The sequence below is a fragment of the Heptranchias perlo genome, unplaced genomic scaffold (assembly GCF_035084215.1).
Source record: "Heptranchias perlo isolate sHepPer1 unplaced genomic scaffold, sHepPer1.hap1 HAP1_SCAFFOLD_269, whole genome shotgun sequence".
Taxonomy (NCBI): domain Eukaryota; kingdom Metazoa; phylum Chordata; class Chondrichthyes; order Hexanchiformes; family Hexanchidae; genus Heptranchias; species Heptranchias perlo.
The window spans coordinates 367,991-376,615 of NW_027139281.1; the positions used below are offsets into that span (position 1 = coordinate 367,991).

Genomic DNA, 8,625 nt, shown 5'->3' on the forward strand with positions numbered 1-8,625 from the left:
TGCTCGAAGGAGAACGCGTGATTTTGCAATAAGCAGCAATTAGTTCAAGGTCGCTCTCTGAACTTTACAGGCACCTCACAGATTAACATGTTGCCATGAAGGCACAGGACGCCTCTTTTCCTTTCTCAAACCTGAAAACTTTCTGTGTCTGCCCAAACAAGGCTGCTCTGCCTCTGCTCACCAGCAGGGAGCGCTTTTGAGCAGCAATACTTCAAAACACTCAGCTCTCGCTTTCAGGCAAAAGAAGTCTTCGATCAGCACCGGACTCCACGAGTCTGAACGTGTCAACAGGCGCACGGTGAACAATCACCAAAGACAGCACTGTTTATCACTTCCCTTCGATAGCTCAGCTGGTAGAGCGGAGGACTGTAGTGAATAAAACAAAATAAAGTCATCCTTAGGTCGCTGGTTCAATTCCGGCTCGAAGGAGTGAGTGTGATTTTGGAATAAGCAGCAATTACCTCAAGGTCACTCTCTGAACTTCACAGGCAGCTCACAGATTAACATGTTGCCACTCAGGCACAGGACACCTCTTCTCCTTTCCAAAACCGAAAAGCTTTCTGTGTCTGCCCGAGCACGGCTGTTTCACTCGAGCATTTCCCTCTGCTCACCAGCAGGGAGTGCCTTTGAGCAGCAACACTTCAAATCGCCCTCAATTTCAGGCAAAATGGTCTTCGATCAGTCAGTCAGTCAGGGCTCTCGCTGCTCCTCGAGCTCGGGCGGCTGTTGCTTTCCGGTGACCTCGTCTTCCTTCCGCAGGCTCGGGCTCTTCTCAGCATCACTCATGATGACTGCGGCTTCCCGTTCTGCTGTTCCTCACTTGCTGATGCTCGATACCGCCGATTGGAGCAAAGTATTTAATATATTCAGGGAGCGGCAACCCAAGGCAAGATTTCTCTGCTGGTCTTGGAGCAGCTTGAAGGCGAGTGTGAGGCAGGAACTGTGAGGGGCGATTTACAAACAGCAAACGAGGAATTAGCTCAACTGGTGGAGCGCTCACTTGGCCTGTGAGAAGTAGCGGGATCGTTGATTATATTCTCCACTCACCGTTTGTCTTGGTGCAATTATACAGAAACAAGAGTGTTGTCAGTGAGTCCATCGCCCATGGACTTCCTAAACTTCACTGTGTGTTTGGATACAGAGAGATCAAGGGGCAGCAAATCTTTTGATATGCTGCAGTAAGCAAAAGTTCTTGATTTTGCTGTGCAGCAAAGATGGAAAGATGAGGTGAGAGATGGAAAAAAAGCTTCGTAATCCTTGATGCCTTCTCTGAAGATTGAATTCAAGCCCTTCAGATTATGACACTGATGCACTGCTTGCTGCACTGAGAAGGCACTTACCAGGTATGGAGCCAGGCAGCACCACCAAGTAGGACAGCTTGCAAAGTATTGAAGGCCATAAAATTTTGCATTAAAAAATCCGAGCCAGGTAGGAATCGAACCTAATGCGTTATCCATTGCACCACTGGCCCAGATTATAACGAATTAGTAGCAGTGGGAAGCAGTGAGCATGGCGGAGGTACTAAATAAATACATTGCATCTGTCTTTCCCAAGGAAGAAGACGCTGCCAGAGTGTCAGTAAAGGAAGATGTTGTAGAGATACTGGATTGGCTAAAAATTTATAAAGAGGAGGTCCTGGAAAGGCTGGCTGTACTTAAAGTTGATACGTCATCTGGTCCGGATGGGATGCATCCTCGGTTGCTGAGGGAAGTAACGGTGGAAATTGCAGAGGTACTGGCAAAAAACCTCCAAACATCCTTAGATATGGGGGAGATGCCAGAGGACTGGAGAATTGCAAATGTTACACCCCTGTTCAAGAAAGGGTGAAAGAAAAAATCCAGCAACTACTGACCAGTCAGTTTAATCTCGGTCGTGGAAAAAGTTCCAGCAACGATAATCCGGGACAGAATTAGCAGTCAATTGGACAAGGATTAGGGAAAGCCAGCACGGATTTGATAAAGGCAAATCGTGTTTAATTAAATTGATACAGTTTTTTGATGAGGTAACAGAGAGTAGATGAGGGCAATGCAGTTAATGTGGTGTGTATGGACTTCGAAAAGGCGTCAGATAAAGTGCCGCAAAATGTGTTTGTCATCAAGATTGAAGCCCATGGAATAAAAGGGGCAGTAGCAGCATGGATACAGAATTGGCTGAATAACAGGAAACAGAGTGTAGTGGTGAACGGTTGTTTTTCGGAATGGAGGGAGGTGTACAGTGGTGTTCCCCAGGGGTCGGTGCTGGGACCACTGCTTTCCTTGATATACATTAATGACTTGGACTTGGGGATACAGGGCACAATTTCCAAATTCTTGCTACCAAAATGCTCCACTTCACTGTCATCTGCATTAAAATTCATTGGCCAATTATACACCCAATTTGCAAGTTTATTGATGTATTTTGTATTTGGTCGCAATCTTCATCAATATTATCCAAACTCCACCCCACCCCGCCAATCTGGTGTCATCTGTAAATTTTGAAATTGTACTTCCGATTCCCGAGTCCAATTCGTTGATGTGAATTGTGAACAGTGGTCCCAGAACCAATCCTTGTGGAGCCCCACTTTCCACCTTATACAGTGTGAGTCGCTACAATTAACCCCACTCTCTGTTTTAGAGCAGTAGTCAAGAGAAACTTCTTTGCATAGGGAGTAGGCAGTCTGTGGAATTCACTTCCACGGTTAGTGTTTGGGGCACACAGTTCTGTAATGACAAGTGGTCCTCATGTTTTTATCCAAGACAGGCCTCAGCCCAGTCATTTACTCTAAATGTTGGTGCAATAGTTCAAGCTCAGAGGTGCCAGGTATCGGGAGCAGCAGTCGCTGTAAATAAAATCTAAATGTAAGTAAATACCAATACAGTTCATCTTCATCTATTTCTAGTTTAATAACTTTTGCTGAATGTGGCCCAGGCCAAGTGCCAGGATATCGGGTCAGGTTCACCATAGGAAATGAGTTTGACATCCCTGAGATAGACAATGTGAACCGGATTACCCTCATCCACTAACCCAGCAACTTCTTCAAAAAACTCAAGCAAGTTTGTCAGACACCATTTTCTTTCCCAGAAGCCGTGTTGAGTATCTCTGATGGCTCCCTCTCTTTCCCCGTGATCATAAACAGCATCTCTTAGGATCCCTTCAAGCATCTTCCCTCTGATCGAGGTTACACTGATGGGCCTGTCATTCCCCGGCTCTGATTTGTCCCCTTTAATGAAAATGGGAACTACGTGAGCTCCCTTCCAATCTCAGGGGACAATCCCTGACTCTATTGAGCTGTTGAAGATACAGGCAAGGGGCTCACAGAGCACCCGTCCCATCTCTTTAAACACCCGGGGGTGGATATCATCTGGACCTGGAGCACAATGCATCTTGAGAGTTCATATTTTATCCAAAGTGACATCCCATTCTATTTTAATATTTATGATGTTATTGTTGACAGCACATCCCACAGCTGGAATCTGAGCATCATCCACAGGAGTGTAGACTGATGAGAAATAGTCATTCAACAGCTCTGCCATAGCCCGGGAATCTGTCCTGAACTGTCTTTCAGTGGCCCTAAAGCATCTTTAATGGTCTTCTGACTCCTGACGGAGCTGGAAAGACATTTGCTATTATTCTCAGAATTGGGCACCATCTTCTTTTCCAAAGATCTCTGAGCTTCTCTCATGGCTGCTTTTGTCTCCCTCGATTGTGGGTGATATTTGACCCAATTCTCCTGTAAACTGAATTCATCCTGATGCGATCTGGGTTAAATGTAAGACAGTTCGGGGAGTCAGAAATCATTCACCGCTAGACCCACACTGAGAGGTAAAGCCCCAGATGGTTCCTTAGTAAGGATTCCTCTGGTACCTCAGCATATCTTTGTCAGCTATCTTACAGTCCACTCCTGGAGGCCCCACTCCCTGAGCCTACAACCTTCAGCAGGGTCAGAGGTGGAGTTCCGCAGTGGGAGTGATCCCAGAGTAACTGTCGGGATCGCTCCCACCCTGTGGATGGTCCGGATCGTGCATTTTTAGTGATCCTGGTGTCTAACACGCACACATCAATAAAACCGGGAATTCTGGAACACACTGCAGGTCCTTCTTTATCTGGAGATCAAATGACTGTTGTATAATTGTACCAGCAGTTAACAGGCTCCTGTGAACTCCTCCCTCTGCTATTTTAATGCAGACTTTAACCGATTTATTTTAAATGGGTTTATTTTAAATGAGTTAACGCCTGCCTTAAATGGTAGACTCAGGACTGTCACACAAACAGGTTAAATCTTCATAGAATAATTACCACAGTCATTTTTAGACTGGACGCCGCACGGTGACTTTGCTGTCAGTGAAGAGAGACGAGAAAGACCAAAGTGCCGTTTGCCCCTCTCAGTGTGGCCCTGAAGGACTGTGTCCAGGCTGAAGTTCTGTTCCCACCGGACGATCCTCCCCCCAGATTGTCCTTTCTGAGCTCCAGTCAGGTGATGCTAAACACTCAGGTGGGAAAGACCAAAATCTACAACAAGGTGTTTGAAACAAAGCCAATTTATTTAACAGATATCCAGAATATTAAACTCCAGCCCAGTTATAGGGGTTATTAACATCAGGAGAAACAAACCCCAACTGTCAGAATGAACATGGTTCAGTCCTGGATGTGATTAACAGCAGAATCCAACCCCTGCAGTCATATGTGAACTCACTGGAGTCTCAGCACATGTGATGACTGAGCGAATCCCTTTCCACACACAGAGCAGGTGAACGGCCTCTCCCCAGTGTGACTGTGTCGATGAATTTCCAGGCTGGAGGGGGAATTGAATCCCTTCCCACAGTCCCCACATTTCCACGGTTTCTCCATGGTCCGGGTGTCCTTGTGTCTCTCCAGGTTGGACGATCAGTTGAAGCCTCGTCCACACACAGAACACGTGTACGGTTTCTCCCCGCTGTGAATGGTGCAATGTTTTTTCTGGCTGTGTAACTGGTTAAAGCTCTTTCCACAGTCAGTGCACTGGAACACTCTCACTCGGGTGTGTGTGTCTCGGTGCTTTCCCACTCACACTGATGTTTGAAATCTTCTCCCACAGAAAGAACAGACAAACATTTCTCCTTCCACATTCAAAGGTCGATGATATTCAGGTCCTGATGAATCGAGTGACTCTGTCAGATCTTGACGTGATCTTTGGTTTGAGTTTCCTGTCTGCAAATCCTCCCCTTCTAGTACCCTGTAAAAGGAGTTTATAAAAGTTATCACTGTAAGTACAGGATAGAAATTCAGATCAGATAACTCTACTTTTTATGGAACTTTCTTTCCTCTCTTATTCCTCAAAGCTGTAAATCCCCATCCCATACAGTCTCCCTCCTCCGTGTGCTGAAATCCAAACCCATCGCATCATCCTTCAGTGGTCCTAAACCATGAGTGAAAGGGTGAGAGAGCGAATGCGAGAGAGCGAATGCGAGAGAGCGAATGCGAGAGAGCGCGAGAGAGCGAATGCGAGAGAGCGCGAGAGAGCGAATGCGAGAGAGCGCGAGAGAGCGAATGCGAGAGAGCGCGAGAGAGCGAATGCGAGAGAGCGCGAGAGAGCGAATGCGAGAGAGCGCGAATGCGAGAGAGCGCGAGAGAGCGAATGTGAGAGAGCGCGAGAGAGAGCGCGAGAGAGTGAATGTGAGAGAGCGCGAGAGAGCGAATGCGAGAGAGCACGAGAGAGTGAATGTGAGAGAGCGCGAGAGAGTGAATGTGGGAGAGCGCGAGAGAGTGAATGTGGGAGAGCGCGAGAGTGAATGTGGGAGAGCGCGAGAGAGTGAATGTGAGAGAGCGCGAGAGAGTGAATGTGAGAGAGCGCGAGAGAGTGAATGTGAGAGAGCGCGAGAGAGTGAATGTGAGAGAGCGCGAGAGAGTGAATGTGAGAGAGCGCGAGAGAGTGAATGTGAGAGAGCGCGAGAGAGTGAATGTGAGAGAGCGCGAGAGAGTGAATGTGAGAGAGCGCGAGAGAGTGAATGTGAGAGAGCGCGAGAGAGTGAATGTGAGAGAGCGCGAGAGAGTGAATGTGAGAGAGCGCGAGAGAGTGAATGTGAGAGAGCGCGAGAGAGTGAATGTGAGAGAGCGCGAGAGAGTGAATGTGAGAGAGCGCGAGAGAGCGAATGTGAGAGAGCGCGAGAGAGTGAATGTGAGTACAGCAGTGGGCTCGGTGTGGAGAATGAAGTGGGGCAGGTGGAGCATCTTTCAGTGGGGCAGCAGTGATCATAATCTCATTCGGTTTAGAATAGTTATGGAAAAGGACAGGGGACAGTCAAATGTGAAAATTCTGAACTGGAAGAGGGCTAATTCCAGTGAGTTAAAAAGGGATCTTGTCCGTGTGGATTGGAATGAAAAATTGGCAGGCAGAACAAGAATTGAACAGTGGGAGGCCTTCAAGGAGGAGTTGGTTTGTGTACAGAGTAGACAGATTCCCACGAGGAGGAAAGGAACAGCATCCAAAGCTCGAGCTCCCTGGATGACTGAAGAGATAGAGATCACCATTTCTCCTTCATTTACAGACTCTCCCTGACCGATCACCAATTCTCCTTCATTGACAGACTCTCCGTGACCGATCACCATTTCTCCTTCATTTACAGACTCTCCCTGACCGATCACCATTTCTCCTTCATTTACAGACGCTCCCTGACCGATCACCATTTCTCCTTCATTGACAGACTCTCCCTGACCGATCACCATTTCTCCTTCATTGACAGACTCTCCCTGACCGATCACTATTTCTCCTTCATTCACAGACGCTCCCTGACCGATCACCATTTCTCCTTCATTTACAGACGCTCCCTGATCAATCACCATTTCTCCTTCATTGACAGACGCTCCCTGACCGATCACCATTTCTCCTTCATTTACAGACTCTCCCTGACCGATCACCATTTCTCCTTCATTTACAGACTCTCCCTGACCAATCACCATTTCTCATTCATTTATCGATGCAGAATGATACCAGGACTTCAAGGCTGAAGTTACGAGGAGAGATTACACAAATTGGGGTTGTATTCTCTCGAGTTTCGAAGGTTCAGGGGTGATCTGATCGAAGTTTATAAGATATTAAGGGGAACAGATAGGGTGGATAGAGAGAAACTATTTCCACTGGTTGGGGATTTTAGGAGTCGGGGGCACAGTCTAAATATTAGAGCCAGACCTTTCAGGAGTGAGATTAGAAAACATTTCTACACACAAAGGGCGGGAGAAGTTTGGAACTCTCTTCCGCAAACGGCAATTGATACTAGCTCAATTGCTAAATTTAAATCTGAGACAGATAGCTTTTTAGCAAACAAAGGTATTAAGGGATATGGGCCAAAGGCGGGTATATGGAGATAGATCACAGATCGGCCATGATCTTATCAAATGGCGGAGCAGGCACGAGGGGCTGAATGGTCGACTCCTGTCCCGATGCTCCGATGTTCCCTGACCGATCAACATTCCGCCTTCATTTACAGACGCTCCCTGACCGATCACCATTTCTCCTTCATTTACAGACGCTCCCTGACCGATCACCATTTCTCCTTCATTTACAGACGCTCCCTGACCGATCCCCATTTCTCCTTCATTTACAGACGCTCCCTGATTCGATGAGTCACGAGGTTTGACGCTGACACTGCGCATGCTCGGAGGCCGCGGGCCGTGTGTTGAGTTTCGGGTCTGATCTAAACCGGAGCCCCCGGAGTGTAGAGAGAGAGAGGAGAATGTTCACTGTTTGATATTCGGGCCCGGGGCCGCACTCGGGGTTTGTGAAGCCCCCGCCCCCTCCCCCGGGGTTTATTAACCCGCTCCCCCCGCCCATCTCTCACCTGTTGCCGACACGATCTCGGCCTCACTCCCCGCCCGCCGCGCATGCTCAGCTCACACTGCCCGGGTGATTGACGGGAGCTCCGGACCAATAGGAAGAGCGGAGAGGGGCTGGAGGACCGAGCGGGCGGTTGGTCCTCCAACCAATGGGAGTGGGTGAGGGGCGGGACTTGCGGCACCGAGTGGGCGGGGCTGAGCCCGGATCTCCCTCATTGGCTGAAACTCTGCATCAATTTTAAACCTGATTGATGTCAAACTCGAGGGAAAAACTGGACTTTAATAAAGGACAAAGAGGAGGGAATATTGGAGGGAATAACACAGTGTAGGGATAAAATGGATTAATTCAGGACAGACAGCAGGGAATATTGGAGGGAATAACAGAGTGTAGGGATAAAATGGATTAATTCAGGACAGACAGCAGGGATTATTGGAGGGAATAACACAGTGTAGGGATAAAATGGATTAATTCAGGACAGACAGCAGGGAATATTGGAGGGAATAACACAGTGTAGGGATAAAATGGATTAATTCAGGACAGACAGCAGGGATTATTGGAGGGAATAACACAGTGTAGGGATAAAATGGATTAATTCAGGACAGACAGCAGGGATTATTGGAGGGAATAACACAGTGTAGGGATAAAATGGATTAATTCAGGACAGACAGCAGGGAATATTGGAGGGAATAACAGAGTGTAGGGATAAAATGGATTAATTCAGGACAGACAGCAGGGAATATTGGACGGAATAACACAGTGTAGGGATAAAATGGATTAATTCAGGACAGACAGCAGGGAATATTGGAGGGAATAACACAGTGTAGGGATAAAATGGA

At 47.5% G+C, this 8,625-nt stretch overlaps 1 long non-coding RNA gene and 1 other non-coding gene across 2 annotated transcripts; one reads left to right on the forward strand and one right to left on the reverse strand.

Annotated features, from left to right (window-relative positions):
* Positions 1–335: 335 nt before the first annotated feature.
* Positions 336–429, forward strand: trnay-gua (transfer RNA tyrosine (anticodon GUA)). Its single transcript has 2 exons — positions 336–372; positions 394–429. It is a non-coding gene; the product is annotated as a tRNA-Tyr (tRNA).
* A 4,072-nt stretch (positions 430–4,501) lies between these two features.
* On the reverse strand, positions 4,502–7,850 carry LOC137310664 (uncharacterized). Its single transcript, XR_010960141.1, has 2 exons — positions 7,794–7,850; positions 4,502–5,191 (listed from the first exon to the last, which is right to left on the reverse strand). It is a non-coding gene; the product is annotated as an uncharacterized lncRNA (long non-coding RNA).
* Between the last annotated feature and the right edge of the window lie 775 nt (positions 7,851–8,625).